Source organism: Eubalaena glacialis, chromosome 4 (genome assembly GCF_028564815.1).
Source record: "Eubalaena glacialis isolate mEubGla1 chromosome 4, mEubGla1.1.hap2.+ XY, whole genome shotgun sequence".
Lineage (NCBI taxonomy): Eukaryota > Metazoa > Chordata > Mammalia > Artiodactyla > Balaenidae > Eubalaena > Eubalaena glacialis.
Window position 1 is genome coordinate 42,243,427 of NC_083719.1, and position 16,809 is coordinate 42,260,235.

Below are 16,809 nucleotides of genomic sequence, written 5' to 3' on the forward strand. Positions count from 1 at the left end.
TATTAACAATTTGAAAATTTTCCTGTACATGCCTTTTGAGCTAATATTTCTAATTCTAGCAGTTTATCCTAAAGAAATTATAGGACAGATGTGTAAAGATATACTGTATAAAGATGCTTATTGTAGTATTAGTCATAACAATAAGTGAATGGCAATAACCTAGTGTCTATCAATGGAGAGTTAAGTAAATGTGTCATGGTCCATCCACATAATAAAACACTCTGTAGATTTTTAAAAAGATGTGGTAGATCCTGTTGACATGGAAAAATGTCCCAACACCTTAAAATGAAATAAAAAATGAAAGTTACAGAGCAATATATGTAGTATGATTCTATTCATATTTTTAAAAATATGCAGATATATGTTAGCATAAAAACATGGAAGAATATATGTTAAACTTCATTTACTTGTTAGAGATTCAGGACTAGAAAATGACCTTCTCTTTCTATTGTATTGCTTTAATCTTTATGATTAAAACATATTAGATTTTTCAAAAAGACAAATGTCAGGAAAATAACAAGGTATTTGTGACAATAATTCCTTGGTTTTATACATAAAATGCTGGGCATTTGCTGGATTTGCTAATTATTTATTAGCTAATTATTACATCTACTAGAACCAAGTGAAGACTGTGTCATTATTAGTGAAAAATGGAAGAGGTCAGCCCAGTTATTGGAATTTCTCATGTAATCTATATGATCAACCACCACAGAATCCCCTTCCAGCTGTATCACGTCCTGTTCTCTGAAGAGTCTGCATGCAGTGAAACCACTAACCATGACCTTAAGTAGTCAGCCTTATCTAAAGCTAGGTGAGATGAAGATATGAAAGTCTGGCCTTGCACCTGTTGACACTGGGATGTGTGTGTCCGTGATCATCCATGGGGGAGTCACTCTGAAATAAGATGCCATCTGTGGAGGGAGAAAGGCACAGGCAACCTAGCTCTCCATCAATGGACCTCACCACTGTGGATGTGCTAGGCTCAGTGGCAGGAATGCAAAAATCTACAAGGCCAGCTGGCCAGAATTCAACATTGGAGTCAGCAATCCATGTTTTAATTTGAGGTCCTACAGCCAAAAGTCACCCAGTTATAGCCACGAAACCAACTGCCCAGCAGGGAGGATGTCCTGCCTTTCCTCTGTCTTATTTCAAGCGTTCATTTGGAGTCACAGCTGTGCCCACCAGGGGAAAAGGGTATGAGTTCTCAGTTCAGAGCCAGGTCCTGAGAGGCCCACTGCAGGTGGGGGCATGAAGTGGGGTCTGGAGAAGAGGTTTCATAGAGAAGTCTCATTGGCTCAGTTCCTCCTACCAGTTCCTAGTGCACTTGTGAGAGGGGATGCAGCTGGGCTCAGGCTGAAAATGTAATGTGGCCACAACCCATCCCTAGTTGTAGAAAGAGAACTGAAGAAGAACACACCAGAGCTGCCTAACTCAGCCTTCTCTACATCCATGGAAATTTGATTTCCTGGAGTAGGAAGGTGCACTCAAGTAGCAACTAGTCTTCTTTTCTCAACCTTGAAGCTCCTGCCTTCTCTCAGACCTTCTGCGTCTGAGTTGAGCAACAGGTGTCCAAATGATGAGGATCACATTCCTATTGACTTCTCCCAAAAGATAGGCTGCTGTTGCCAAACCTTGCTCCTTATGTCTTGTTCTGGCAAACTGGCCCAGAAGTAGAAGCGCATTGACTCGGTAGTGGATTCTAGCTGTCTCAAAGCTCAAACTTTTGAAATATCAGTGGCTTCAGAGAGCAGTGGTTTATTTCATGCTCAGGTAAAGTCTCACGTTAGTTGGGAAGCCGTCCTCTGTCTTGTAGCTTTGGTGAATGTTCCACCTGATCTCCAAGTTCTCCTTTGCAGAGCACATGAAGGATGGAGAAGGAACACTGACCTGACCTCACTAGCCTGGATGAGGCTCATACTCCACTTCTACTCATAGTTCAAGCCAGATGGTCACGTGATTCCAACCTAACTTCAAAGGAATCTGGGGAGTGTTAGAGGAACACATGGAATAACCACTGTGCACCAACTGTCTCGAGCACATTCATCATACTGGAAATGTTTCGTGAAATCTCAAAATGGAAGAGCAGAGCAGTAGAAAGAGCCCTTGAGGGCCAGTCCAGGTACAGTGTTCCAGAGCCATTTCTGCCACTGGTTAGCTGGGCAAACCCTCTGCTCCTCCATACTTCAGTGTCCTCATCTGTAGAAGATGAAGCGGGGTTGCATGACCAGCATTATTCCCACATCAAAAAGACAATTCTGGGCTTCCCTGGTGGCGCAGTGGTTGAGAGTCTGCTTGCCAATGCAGGGGACACGGGTTCGAGCCCTGGTCTGAGAAGATCCCACATGCCGCGGAGCAACTGGGCCCGTGAGCCGCAATTACTGAGCCTGCGCGTCTGGAGCCTGTGCTCCGCAACAAGAGAGGCCGCGATAGTGAGAGGCCCGCGCACTGCGATGAAGAGTGGCCCCCGCTTGCCACAACTAGAAAAGCCCTCGCACAGAAACGAAGACCCAGCACAGCCATAAAATTAAAAAATAAAAATAATAAAAAAATCAATAGGGGGAGAGGAATTCAGGTGAAAGGGAAAAAAAAAACCTTAAAAAAAAAAAAAAGACAATTCTATGAGGCTTCTGAAGACAGTACATGGATGATCTCTCAGCTGTTCACCAAGGATTCCACACATAGAAAGCCCTAATGGAGAAAGCTGTGGTGGCTTCTGCCCTTCTGCTAGTGCCTGCCCCTCCTGCTGTCATTTACAAGGCTATCAATTCTCTGGAGCCTGACTTTCACTGAATTCATGCTCTTAGAGGCTCAGTGAAAAACCACAGAGGATCTTAATTCTACTAAGATGGGCAACAAATCTCTATTCATATCATTAAAACATACGCAGGGATGGGGGATCCTCCTAATTTCCTAATCCAAACACCATCCATACTCCCCCTCTTTTTTTTTTTAATTTTTTTTCTTAATTTTTTTTTAATGCTATTCTTGTCTGCTTACATTCTTTTTATGTATGTATGTATGTATGGCTGTGTTGGGTCTTTGTTTCTGTGCGAGGGCTTTCTCTAGTTGTGGCAAGCGGGGGCCACTCTTCATCGCGGTGCGGGAGCCACTCTTCATCGCGGTGCGCGGGCCTCTCACTATCGCGGCCTCTCGTTGCGGAGCACAGGCTCCAGACGCGCAGGCTCAGTAATTGTGGCTCACGGGCCGAGTTGCTCCGAGGCATGTGGGATCTTCCCAGACCAGGGCTCGAACCTGCGTCCCCTGCATTGGCAGGCAGATTCTCAACCACTGCGCCACCAGGGAAGCCCCATACTCCCCCTCTTAACGAACAGAAACAGAGTATCTGCTATAGGCAAGACATTATATTTTCAAATAGTATTTTGAATTCTAGGCACTACTATGGTGTTGTACTACCTGACTTTAGGCCCCCTTCCAGCTTTAACAATTACATCTCTCTTGAGAGTTATTAGAATGCATTGGCTAAGAGCATGGCCTGTGGAGCCAGATAGCCCAAGTTCAAATTGCAGCTCTAGCACTGTCATGGCTTGGGTTCCCCAGAAAGCAGACTGAGTCAAGGGTTTTAGAATATTGGAGAGTTATTAGGGAATGTTTCTGGGATCAACTACTATGGAAGGAAAAGGAAATAAGTACGATTGGGCTAAGGGAGAAGTTAAGCTGCAATATAATCTCAGTGAAGGCCTGAGTCAACCCTTCAGGATTCTGAAGCTGAGATGGACCTTCAGAATTATCCTGAGAGGGACTGAGGGGCCTAAGCCTTTGTACTTCTCTGTCAATCAATCACTGGATATGAGCTGCCCTGGGAAGTGAGGATAACCCTAGGCTTGATGGCTCTCTTCAGCCAAGGCCATTCCCAAAGAGGGCTGAGAGCTAAGGACTGTCTGTAGCCACACTCTCAGCAGTTGGAGGTATATGTCCTTCATCCCTGAAGAGGGATCTGAGCAGCACATCTCAACATCCCTATAAGCACTCATTAGTTACATGACCTTGAGCAAGTTACACACCCTCTTTATCTATATTTTACAAATGAGAAAAATGAGGTACTATCAGAGTATCTACTTCATAGAGTGTGAGAGTTAAATGAGTTAGCACATGTAAGACATTTATTAAGTACTTGCTACACGCCTGGCGTTGTTCTAAGTGTTAGTTATCACATGCCTCTCAAAAAACTGCACAAGAAGAGGAATGTTCACATTTGGGGATTAATTGGGACTGTGGAGTCTTATGGGAGACCAGAAAAGGGGGGATGCCCCCACAAAAACCTATCTGTGGCCCAGACTATTGTTAGAGGCCCAGGCTCTCAGCCAAAACGCTTAGCATGAAGGACTTCAAGGCAGTTCACATTCATTCCTAAGGTTACAACCATAAAAGCTCAAGGAAGTAATTTTACCTAAAATGTCCTTTTTAATGCTTCTGCATGTGATCAACTCTGATCTCTCTCCGATATCATAGAGAAAATGTTCTCTCTCTTTTAAGGAAGGCTTTTCAGAGCCCTGTCTTTTGAATTTAACCCCCAGATTCTCTGGATTCTTCAAGGTACTGGAAGAGTGTGTCAGATCCCCTGCAGGGACCCGCAGCCCCATCCCTGCAGGGCTGGGAGAGACATTGTTCAGGAGGGGATTTGTTCCAGGTCTGGACCTAGTTGGCAGAGGCTTCGCTGGCATCTGCACTTGGTGTGGGCCATTTGCTTAGGAACAGAATTATCATTAATGAAAAAACATCTAAGGCCAGAGAACGTGGGGCCTGCAGGAAACAAAAGGCAAAGGCTATGTCGGGATGCGTGTTCTACCTTCCTTGTTGAAGTGAGACTGATAACTGGAAAGGTAATGGGATCTTTTCTTCTAAGGCTGGGAGGATATCCCCTGCATCTTCTATGAACTATCCCCATAGCTCTGTGAACTAGCCTCCACTTCTCCTCTTTAAAATGTGCATGGCAATGCCTGTCTCTAATTGACTTGCTATAAAGAAACTAGGGTTCCTCTCCTGGATTCGCCTTCTTACTGCCTGGATCTGAGACTATGTTGTTACTCTGAAAAGTCACCCAGCTTTTCTCGTCCACGGTCTATTTTGCCATCAGGGCAGGTCAGACAGAAATTTGTTCGACATGGAAACCTCCAATTATTTTCCTTCCTTCTAACCAATAAACCTTTTATTCTCCCCCTGCCCCGACCCAACCACTATTTTCGCCTCCCCTCCTCCCAACCATTCTGCCCCTACCCCCTCCTTGATTATCTGCCAATGTTGGTTTCAACTCCCTGCACATTTCAGTAGAAGTAGAACAGTTGTTTTCAATTACATTCCACAGCATAGGCAAGCATTACTGAAAGCGGCTTCCTAGTTTTCAATTGACTGTGGCAATAGCAGCCTCAGAGAAGAAAACTCTTTCCAGGAAGAATGCAAACCTCACTTACTCAGAAAGCAATTTGAGGCTTCTTTTTCCATTGCACAAAAAAAATTATTGGGGCATTTCCTGTGCTCATAAGGAGGGGTTTCTCAGCAAAGCACTCCATCTAGAAGGAAGTCCATCAGAGGTCAGGATGGAGGAGACATAAGATAGATTTCTGGCCTCCAGAGCTGGGAGGAAACCCAAGAAAAGCAGGAGTGAAGGCCCAGGTCTTTCATTACTGGACTGTGTAAAATGCAGGCCAAAGTGGGGCCCTCACAGTTTGCAAAGCCAAGCTGCTCCTTCATCTGTAATATGAGAAGAACTTTGGAGCAGCTGGCCTAGAGTGACAGGAGAAAATGAGAAGAAAGCAGAGTTTTGAGGTGAAAGAGCATGATAATACAAGTCAGGAAAGTGGGATGCTAGGCCGGGCTCACCCACAAACCATCTGCCTGTCTTGTGCTGGATACCTTCCTTGTGTTTCTGCAGACCCATTCCCCACCCTCTCCACCCTGCTGTCTGTCCTGGGAGGCTGCTGTCTATGGTCTAAATCGAGGGCAACCCGGCCCTCTGGCTTCCCATTGGGTTCAGTGGATGGCAGCCACTGGCAGAAGGTCAGAAGGGAGGAGGGTGAGATGGAATATTCGTTCCCCCAGCTCTCTCCCTTCCTCTCTCTAAGGTTGGCTGCTTCTCACAACGACACAGCACTCTCTCCACCTCTAGGAACCACTCCTTCCTTTGTCCTTTCTGCCTGAGGGGTTGGGATGGCTCCCTGCGGTTGCAAGCCCTGGGAGTACTGAGCCATACTTATTTTTTCTGAACCCTGCCCACATCTCTTAGAGTCCGTTATTAAACACTTCTCAGTGACCTAGTTTGGCTGTGCCTCCTGGACCCTGAAGGTTATACTCCCAGATTCATCTTTATGATGTTTTTAGAGGCAGGGACTCCGAATCTCCCAGGGCCCCGCAGTATAGTCTCATAGAGGAGAATGATAGATGAAAGCAGTGACTTTTTGTCCTTCAACTTGAAAACTGAGGCCCAGAGAAGTAAATCATTTATCTGGTCTACCTCTCTTAAACCATATTCTGAAGGGGACCTTGGCAGCCACTGGGGAGAGGACGGAGAGGCTGAGAAGGTGATGTGATAAGCCCCCACCAATGCTTCAATAACAGCTCTATTTTATCTGCTTCACAAAATTTTAGGCAGAAACTCCAAAATATTCGAGAGCAAAGAAGATCACTGAAGAGCACTGTGTATTAAGCAGAAGAGCCCATATGTAGACTTTGAAATGAATGCAACCTTGCATGCTATTTTAGTAGTAGAACCCTTATTCCAAGAAGAGCCAAAGGAAAGTGAAGTAGGGGCATTTTGCAGTGCCAGCCCATCATACTCCCATTTTAGAATTCACTCCTCCTTAGAGCTCTTACAAAGAGGTGACAAGATGATTATGATTTTTACCAAGTAATTCCATCCCACTGCTGGCTGCAGCTAATTTAATTCAAGTGGACACCTGGCCCAGGAAGAATGAATTTATAAGATAGGCTGAGAAAATGAGTTATTTTCTCTTGAGAATTTGAGCCAGGCACCCCCAACTGTAGTCAGATGATGTTATGCCCTGGCGCTACAGTCATGTAGCCTGGAGGCAAAGGAGAGGGTCAGGCCATCTAGAGGCTTTGGTTAGTTGAAACCATGAGGAAAGTAAAACTAAGAACCTTGTAGCAGAAGCCAGTCCACTGCCAAGGGAATAGAGCAGGCCACAGAAAGCATCTCTCTTGTTTCCGCCATGTGGTCTCTTGTCTCAGTGTAATATCTCTGTAGACCCTATCATGCTGGCTATTTTTCCTGCCATTGGGTCCTAAGATTTCTCTCTGAATTTTTACTAACAAATGCCCTTTTCTTGTGCTAGATTGAGAATTGGATAGATAGATAGATACATACATATGTATATACATACAAACATACATACATACATAAATGAAGGAGAAAGGACAAATCTTCCTTACAGAAGAATTCCAAATATGTGAACACATGCCCCCTCCAGCAGATGGAACTTACCTTCCCTTTCTCCAAGTGTGAGCTGGACTTAGTGACTCCCTTCTAACAAATAGAGTATGGAAAAGGAAATATAGTAGCTTCACAGTGGAGAAACCTGACAGACAGTACTTTAACGAGCCCATCAGTGTTAATATCACCAGTGATAAGTCATGTGGATATCATGAACCCCCTGATATTTAACACTTGAAGGAAAGAGACACTTCACCTCTGTAGTGTTTTTCCCCCAAATCCGTAATTCCAGTCAAATAATGAGAAAACATAAATCCAACTTAAGGAACATTTTATAAAATAACTGACCAGTTCTCTTAGAAAACGAGGAAAGACTATAAGAAACTGTCACAGATGAAAGGAGACCCAGGAGACATGACAACCAAAAGGAAAGTGGTATCCTGATTTGGATCCTGGAAGAGAAAAGAGATCTTAGTGGAAAAGTTGGTGAAATCCAAATAAAGTATGTAGTTTAGATAATAATGTCATACCAACTCTAGTGTCTTAGTTTTGACAAAAGTACCATAGTTATATAAGATGTTAACATTAGGACAAGCTGGGTGAGAGGATATCTCTCTACTATCTCTGTAGCTTTTTTGTAAATCTATAATTAGTTCAGAAAAAAAATGAAAAAGCTGACTGAGAAGCTCATTGAATCTCCAGGAGCACCGGAGAGTCAGGTGTGGTGGCTACAGAGCCAGGAACTGTTGCCAAGCCCACATGGCAGAACTGGGCCAACAAAGACACCGCGGCCCCCTCTGGGCACAGACACCGCAGGCTCCTCCAACCACACCACAACACCAGTCCCTCTTCTCTCTCGCTGCTGCTGCCACTGTCTGTCACCAGAACGGAGTCCGGACAGCCCCTGCCTCCTCCCATTGCTGGCTACGCTTGTACAACCACTGCAGGGAGGTTGGGACTTGAGTACCTGACATTTCAGCTTCCGTCCCTGGAGGGGGCTCTACTTCGTAAAATGGGAGATTTCCCAGACATAGGAAGGACGTTCCAATGCTCGGTGGCCAGAAAGAAGGACATATATCCATTGCAGTGATTACGGTCATCTAATTGGAGTGGTCAGACAGGGCCCCTTGGAAGAAATAGAATATAGAGAAGGCATTATTATAGTGAAACCGAATTTGGAATAAAACTCAATAGCATCTGGCACTCAGCCCTGCGGCCATGGTGTGGTTCTGACAAATAGAAAGGCATCATTCTCATGCAAACACTATATTGAACAGGCAGTACATAGAGTGTCAGCAGAAAACAACTTCATGTTTGTCTTCCACTGTCCCCCCACTGTCAGCTCTGAGGGGCCATGTCTGCTGAGTTTGACGCCCAGGGTAGGGGAAGTCTTCAAGAATTTTCTGGTCATTCTTGAGTAATACACACAACTCTAGGGTCACTTCAAGTCATAAATCACAATTTCAGATTAGCATTAAAATGTCTAGCCTTATGTAATAGTGAAAATTTCAAATTTGCTTTTAAGTTGTGGCTTCTCCCCCTCCTACAGTTTGGGTCTGAAGTCAAGGAAGGAGAGTCTGTCTCCTCTCAGTCCTTCCTCTGGCTTTTATGGTTTCAACCCCTCAAGAGCTGAAGTACAGTCAGGGTGAGTAGGCCAGGGGAGCAGAAAAGTTTCTACTTCCCTGGTACTGTCATAAAGTTTAGAATTTGTGATCTTATTCCCCCACATGTTTAAAGTTGACTTTTTTCATGGGCTGTGACATGGTTCTTCAGAGATCTTAGAGATTTCTCATCTGCAATTTCTTGAAGGGCAAATGCAACTCTTTTCTGACTGGTCACTTCCTTTTCTCCTCATTCCCTAGAAATCCAGTTTCCCTCCACTCAGGTCTTAGGTCTCCATGCCTCTCTAGACCACTGTCTCAAACAAGATAACCACATGCCAGCTTGCTCTCTGGATCCACATCTGGTCCACAAGAAACACTCATGTGCCAATCTTCCTCGACTTACGATGGGGTTACATCCTGAAAAATCCATCATAAGTTGAAAATATTGTAAGTCGAAAATGCATTTAACCTATGGAACATCATAGTTTAGCCTAGCTTACCTTAAATGTGCTCAGAACACTTACGTTAGCCTGCAGTTGGACAAAATCACCTAACACGAAGCCTATCTTATATTAAAGCATTGAAATCATGTAATTTATTGAATACTGTACTGAAAGTGAAAAGCAGAATGGTTGTATGGGTACAGGATGGTTATATGCATATTGGTTGTTTACCCTTGTGATCACATGGCCGACTGGGAGCTGCAGCTCGCTGCCACTGCCCAGCCTCATGAGAGAATATCTACCACATATTGCTGACCTGGGAAAAGATCAAAATTCAAAATCAGAAGTATGGTTTCTACTGAATGAGTATCACTTTTGCACCATTATCAAGTCTAAAACTCGTAAGTCAAACTATGATAAGTCCGGGACTAACTGTACTCACTCAATGGCCTGACGTCTCTGGAAATCTTGTATCTCTCCTTTTAACCACCATGAAGGCAACTAGTAGGTCTCTCTCTCACCCTTTAGTTTATTCTGTGCTCCTCAGATGCAGGAGACATATATTAAGCTCTCTAAGTAGGTCCCTTGAAGCTCCTTTCCGTAAGCTTGAAAGTTCAGATACTCCTAGATCTTCCTTTGAAGGTAAAGGTTGTGTAGAACTCATGGCAAAAGAACAGCTTTCTCTCAAATTCTTCTTCACCCATTTCCAACCTCTGACTATTTTCCACCCAAAATACCAAGGAAGAGTTTAAGAGTCATCTAGCCTGTTTTCTATCACTTCTTTTGAAAAGATTTTATTGTGGTGAAGCCCTTTACTTTGAACTGTGATATTGATTGTCTTGGTGTTTCAACTGAATGTTCCATTTTAGTATCCTGTGATCTTGAATCCATCCTCAAAGCAAACAAAGGTTGCCTTCCTCCTGGCTCTCCCAGCTTGCTAGAACATCCTAACCTTCAACAATCATGTGGGGTGAGCTGGGGAAGGGGCAGAAGCAGACACAGCCCCCTAGTGTAGAAAAGTATATGGTCAACTTCTCCAGCATTGTTCTGGTGGTTACTCCTGTCCCAGAGGTCTACTCAAATACCAGTTACCTTTCCAAATGTGATCTGTGCACTAAAGCAAGACAAATATTTCAGCTTCTCCCTTACAGACTCAAACATTTTAAATGCCCAAATACATTCTATTTTTATTCCACAATAAAACAAACCTTCCTAGATAAAAATTGTTTGATGTCTATTCAATACACATTCTTCTTTTTGAGCTCATGCCCCTGAAATGAGAGGCTTATAGCAAGAGTACTAATACCAATAGAATGCAAAAATCCTCCAAAATACTGACAAAATAAACACAGAAATATATATATATATATATATCTATATATATATATATATATAGATATATATATATATATATATATATTGGATTATATATATAAAGGATTATATACCATGACCAAGTGGGATTGGTTGGTTAAATATCTAAAAATCAATTAATGTAATACACTATATCAATAGAATAAAGGACAAAAATCACATGATCATCTCAATAGACACAGGAAAACATCTGACAAAACTCAATGTCCCTTCATGATAAAAACATTTAACAAACTAGGAATAGAAGGGGACTTCCTCAACCTGATAAAGGGCATCTACAAAAACCCTATAGCTAGCAATATACTTAATGGCAAGAGAGTGAAACTTTCTCCCTAAGATCAAGAACAAGTCAAGGAAGTCCACTCTCACCACTCATATTCAACATTTTACTGGAAGTTATAGTAAGGGTAATTAGGCAAGAAGATGAAATAAAAGGAAAATAGATTGGAAAAGAAAAAATCATCTGCATTTGCAAGTGAAATAATGTCTTATGTAGAAGATCCTAAGGAAGTCACTGAGAAACAATTAAAATTAAAAGAGTTCAGCAAAGTTGCAGGTTACAAAAGCAACATACAAAAATCAGTTGTATTTCTGTACACTACAAAATTAAGAAACAAAAATGAAAATTAAGAAAACAATTTTATTTACAACAGCTTCAAAAAGAATAAAATACTTAGGAATAAATTGAACCAAGGAAGTGCAAGACTTCTATGTTGAAAACAACAAAACTTTGTTGAAGAAATTTTAAAAGACCTAAATAAGTGGAAAGACATCCTATGTTCATGGATCAGAAGACTTGTTAAGACGTAATAGTCCCCAAATTTATCTATAGATTCAATGAGATCTCTATCAAAATCTTTGCTGCATTCTTTGCAGAAATTGACAAGCTGATTTTAAAGTTCATATGAAAATTAAAGAAGCCCAAAATAGGCAAACCAATCTTTTTCTTTTTATAAATATCTTTATTGGAGTATAATTGCTTTACAGTGTTGTGTTAGTTTCTGCTGTACAACAAAGTGAATCAGCTATAGGTATACATATATCCCCATCCCCTCCCTCTTGAGCCTCCCTCCCACCCACCCTATCCCACCCTTCTAGGTCATCACAAAGCATCAAGCTGATCTCCCTGTGCTATGCAACAGCTTCCCACTAGCCATCCATTTTACATTTGGTAGTGTATATATGTGCATACTACTCTCTCACTTTGTCCCAGCTTCCCCCCCTTCATTCCCTGTGTCCTCAAGTCCGTTCTCTATGTCTGCATCTTTATTCCTGTCCTGCAACTAGTTTCATCAGTACCGTTTTTTTAGATTCCATATATGTACATTAGCATACGGTATTTGTTTTTTCTTTCTGACTTACTTCACTCTGTATGACAGACTCTAGGTCCATCCACCTCATTACAAATAACTCAATTTCGTTCCTTTTTATGGCTGAGTAATATTCCATTGTATATATTGCCATATCTTCTTTATCCTTTCATCTGTCGATGGACATTTAGGTTGCTTCCATGTCCTGGCTATTGAAAATAGTGCTGCAATGAATATTGTGGTACATGTATTTTATTTTATTTTATTTTATTTTATTTTATTTATTTTTTTTAAACATCTTTATTGAAGTATAATTGCTTTACAATGGTGTGTTACTTTCTGCTTTATAACAAAGTGAATCAGTTATACATATACATATGTTCCCATATCTCTTCCCTCTTGCATCTCCCTCCCTCCCACCCTCCCTATCCCACCCCTCTAGGTGGTCACAAAGCACCGAGCTGATCTCCCTGTGCTATGTGGTTGCTTCCCACTAGCTATCTATTTTACGTTTGGTAGTGTATATATGTCCATGACACTCTCTCACCCTGTCACATCTCACCCCTCCCCCTCCCCATATCCTCAAGTCCATTCTCTAGTAGGTCTGTGTCTTTATTCCCATCTTGCCACTAGGTTCTTCATGACCTTTTTTTTTTCCCTTAGATTCCATATATATGTGTTAGCATACTGTATTTCTTTTTCTCTTTCTGACTTACTTCACTCTGTATGACAGACTCTAACTCCATCCACCTCATTACAAACACCTCCATTTCATTTCTTTTTATGGCTGAGTAATATTCCATTGTATATATGTGCCACATCTTCTTTATCCATTCATCCGATGATGGACACCTAGGTTGCTTCCATGTCCTGGCTATTGTAAATAGAGCTGCAATGAATATTTTGGTACATGACTCTTTCTGAATTATGGTTTTCTCAGGGTATATGCCCAGTAGTGGGATTGCTGGGTCGTATGGTAGTTCTATTTTTAGTTTTTTAAGGAACTTCCATACTGTTCTCCATAGTGGCTGTATCAATTTACATTCCCACCAACAGTGCAAGAGTGTTCCCTTTTCTCCACACCCTCTCCAGCATTTATTGTTTCTAGATTTTTTGATGATGGCCATTCTGACCGGTGTGAGATGATATCTCATTGTAGTTTTGATTTGCATTTCTCTAATGATTAATGATGTTGAGCATTCTTTCATGTGTCTGTTGGCAATCTGTATCTCTTCTTTGGAGAAATGTCTATTTAGGTCTTCTGCCCATTTTTGGATTGGGTTGTTTGTTTTTTTGTTATTGAGCTGCATGAGCTGCTTGTAAATCTTGGGGATTAATCCTTTGTCAGTTGCTTCATTTGCAAATATTTTCTCCCATTCTGAGGGTTGTCTTTTGGTCTTGTTTATGGTTTCCTTTGCTGTGCAAAAGCTTTTAAGTTTCATTAGGTCCCATTTGTTTATTTGTGTTTTTATTTCCATTTCTCTAGGAGCTGGGTCAAAAAGGATCTTGCTGTGATTTATGTCATAGAGTGTTCTGCCTATGTTTTCCTCTAAGAGTTTGATAGTGTCTGGCCTTACACTTAGGTCTTTAATCCATTTTGAGTTTATTTTTGTGTATGGTGTCAGGGAGTGTTCTAATTTCATACTTTTACATGTATCTGTCCAATTTTCCCAGCACCACTTATTGAAGAGGCTGTCTTTTCTCCACTGTACATGCTTGCCTCCTTTATCAAAGATAAGGTGACCATATGTGCGTGGGTTTATGTCTGGGCTTTCTATCCTGTTCCATTGATCTATATTTCTGTTTTTGTGCCAGTACCAAACTGTCTTGATTACTGTAGCTTTGTAATATAGTCTGAAGTCAGGGAGCCTGATTCCTCCAGCTCCATTTTTCGTTCTCAAGATTGCTTTGGCTATTCGGGGTCTTTTGTGTTTCCATACAAATTGTGAAATTTTTTGTTCTAGTTCTGTGAAAAATGCCAGTGGTAGTTTGATAGGGATTGCATTGAATCTGTAGATTGCTTCGGGTAGCAGAGTCATTTTCACAATGTTGATTCTTCCAATCCAAGAACATGGTATATCTCTCCATCTATTTGTATCATCTTTAATTTCTTTCATCAGTGTCCTATAATTTTCTGCATACAGGTCTTTTGTCTCCTTAGGTAGGTTTATTCCTAGATATTTTATTCTTTTTGTTGCAGTGGTAAACGGGAGTGTTTTCTTAATTTCACTTTCAGATTTTTCATCATTAGTATATAGGAATGCCAGAGATTTCTGTGCATTAATTTTGTATCCTGCTACTTTACCAAATTCATTGATTAGCTCTAGTAGTTTTCTGGTAGCATCTTTAGGATTCTCTATGTATAGTATCATGTCATCTGCAAGCAGTGACAGCTTTACTTCTTCTTTTCCGATTTGGATTCCTTTTATTTCTCTTTCTTCTCTGATTGCTGTGGCTAACACTTCCAAAACTATGTTGAATAATAGTGGTGAGAGTGGGCAACCTTGTCTTGTTCCTGATCTTAGTGGAAATGGTTTCAGTTTTTCACCATTGAGAACGATGTTGGCTGTGGGTTTGTCACATATGGCCTTTATTATGTTGAGGAAAGTTCTCTCTATGCCTACGTTCTGCAGGGCTTTTATCATAAATGGGTGTTGAATTTTGTCAAAAGCTTTCTCTGCATCTATTGAGATGATCATATGGTTTTTCTCCTTCAATTTGTTAATATGATGTATCACGTTGATTGATTTGTGTATATTGAAGAATCCTTGCATTCCTGGAATAAACCCCACTTGATCATGGTGTATAATCCTTTTAATGTGCTGTTGGATTCTGTTTGCTAGTATTTTGTTGAGGATTTTTGCATCTATGTTCATCAGTGATATTGGCCTGTAGTTTTCTTTCTTTCTGACATCTTTGTCTGGTTTTGGTATCAGGGTGATGGTGGCCTCGTAGAAGGAGTTGGGGAGTGTTCCTCCCTCTGCAATATTTTGGAAGAGTTTGAGAAGGATAGGTGTTAGCTCTTCTCTAAATGTTTGATAGAATTCGCCTGTGAAGCCATCTGGTCCTGGGCTTTTGTTTGTTGGAAGATTTTTAATCACAGTTTCAATTTCAGTGCTTGTGATTGGTGTGTTCATATTTTCTATTTCTTCCTGGTTCAGTCTCGGCAGGTTGTGCATTTCTAAGAATCTGTCCATTTCTTCCAGGTTGTCCATTTTATTGGCATAGAGTTGCTTGTAGTAATCTCTCATGATCGTTTGTATTTCTGCAGTGTCAGTGGTTACTTCTCCTTTTTCATTTCTAATTCTATTGATTTGAGTCTTCTCCCTTTTTCTCTTGATGAGTCTGGCTAATGGTTTATCAATTTTGTTTATCTTCTCAAAGAACCAGCTTTTAGTTTCATTGATTTTTGCTATTGTTTCCTTCATATCTTTTTCATTTATTTCTGATTTGATCTTTATGATTTCTTTCCTTCTGCTAGCTTTGGGGTTTTTTGTTCTTCTTTCTCTAATTGCTTTAGGTGCAAGGTTAGGTTGTTTATTCGAGATGTTTCCTGTTTCTTGATGTAGGCTTGTATTGCTATAAACTTCCCTCTTAGAACTGCTTTTGCTGCATCCCATAGGTTTTGGGTCATCGTGTTTTCATTGTCATTTGTTTCTAGGTATTTTTTGATTTCCCCTTTGATTTCTTCAGTGATCACTTCGTTATTAAGTAGTGTATTGTGTAGCCTCCATGTGTTTGTATTTTTTACAGATCTTTTCCTGTAATTGATATCTAGTCTCATAGCGTTGTGGTCGGAAAAGATACTTGATACGATTTCAATTTTTTAAGATTTACCAAGGCTTGATTTGTGACCCAAGATATGATCTATCCTGGAGGATGTTCCATGAGCACTTGAGAAAAATGTGTATTCTGTTGTTTTTGGGTGGAATGTCCTATAAATATCAATTAAGTCCATCTTGTTTAATGTATCATTTAAAGCTTGTGTTTCCTTATTTATTTTCATTTTGGATGATCTGTCCATTGGTGAAAGTGGGGTGTTAAAGTCCCCTACTATGATTGTGTTACTGTTGATTTCCCCTTTTATGGCTGTTAGTATTTGCCTTATGTATTGAGGTGCTCCTATGTTGGGTGCATAACTAACTACAATTGTTATACCTTCCTCTTGGATCGATCCCTTGATCATTATATAGTGTCCTTCTTTGTCTCTTGTAATAGTCTTTATTTTAAAGTCTATTTTGTCTGATATGAGAATTGCTACTCCTGCTTTCTTTTGATTTCCATTTGCATGGAATATCTTTTTCCATCCCCTCACTTTCAGTCTGTATGTGTCTCTAGGTCTGAAGTGGGTCTCTTGTAGACAGCATATATATGGGTCTTGTTTTTGTATCCATTCAGCCAGTCTGTGTCTTTTGGTGGGGGCATTTAATCCATTTACATTTAAGGTAATTATCGACATGTATGTTCCTATTCCCATTTTCTTAAATGTTTTGGGTTTGTTGTTGTAGGTGTTTTCCTTCTCTTGTGTTTCTTGCCTAGAGAAGTTCCTTTAGCATTTGTTGTAAAGCTGGTTTGGTGGTGCTGAATTCTCTCAGCTTTTGCTTGTCTGTAAAGGTTTTAATTTCTCCATCAAATCTGAATGAGATCCTTGCTGGGTAGAGTAATCTTGGTTG

At 41.1% G+C, this 16,809-nt stretch overlaps 1 protein-coding gene across 4 annotated transcripts in view; it reads right to left on the reverse strand.

Moving 5' to 3' along the window:
* Nucleotides 1-252: 252 nt before the first annotated feature.
* LOC133090803 (chondroitin sulfate proteoglycan 4-like) overlaps nt 253-16,809 on the reverse strand; it is a 34,970-nt gene continuing 18,413 nt past the window's right edge. For 2 of the 4 annotated variants that reach the window (XM_061189255.1, XM_061189256.1), the window contains 2 exons: nt 8,373-8,531; nt 430-2,196 (listed from right to left, as the gene is read on the reverse strand). The gene's annotated coding sequence lies outside the window, so the exon portion shown is untranslated. Of the gene's footprint in view, nt 280-429; nt 2,197-7,784; nt 7,858-8,372; nt 8,532-16,809 lie in introns of those variants that run through there. The other 2 variants (XM_061189257.1, XM_061189258.1) reach the window with 2 other exon arrangements.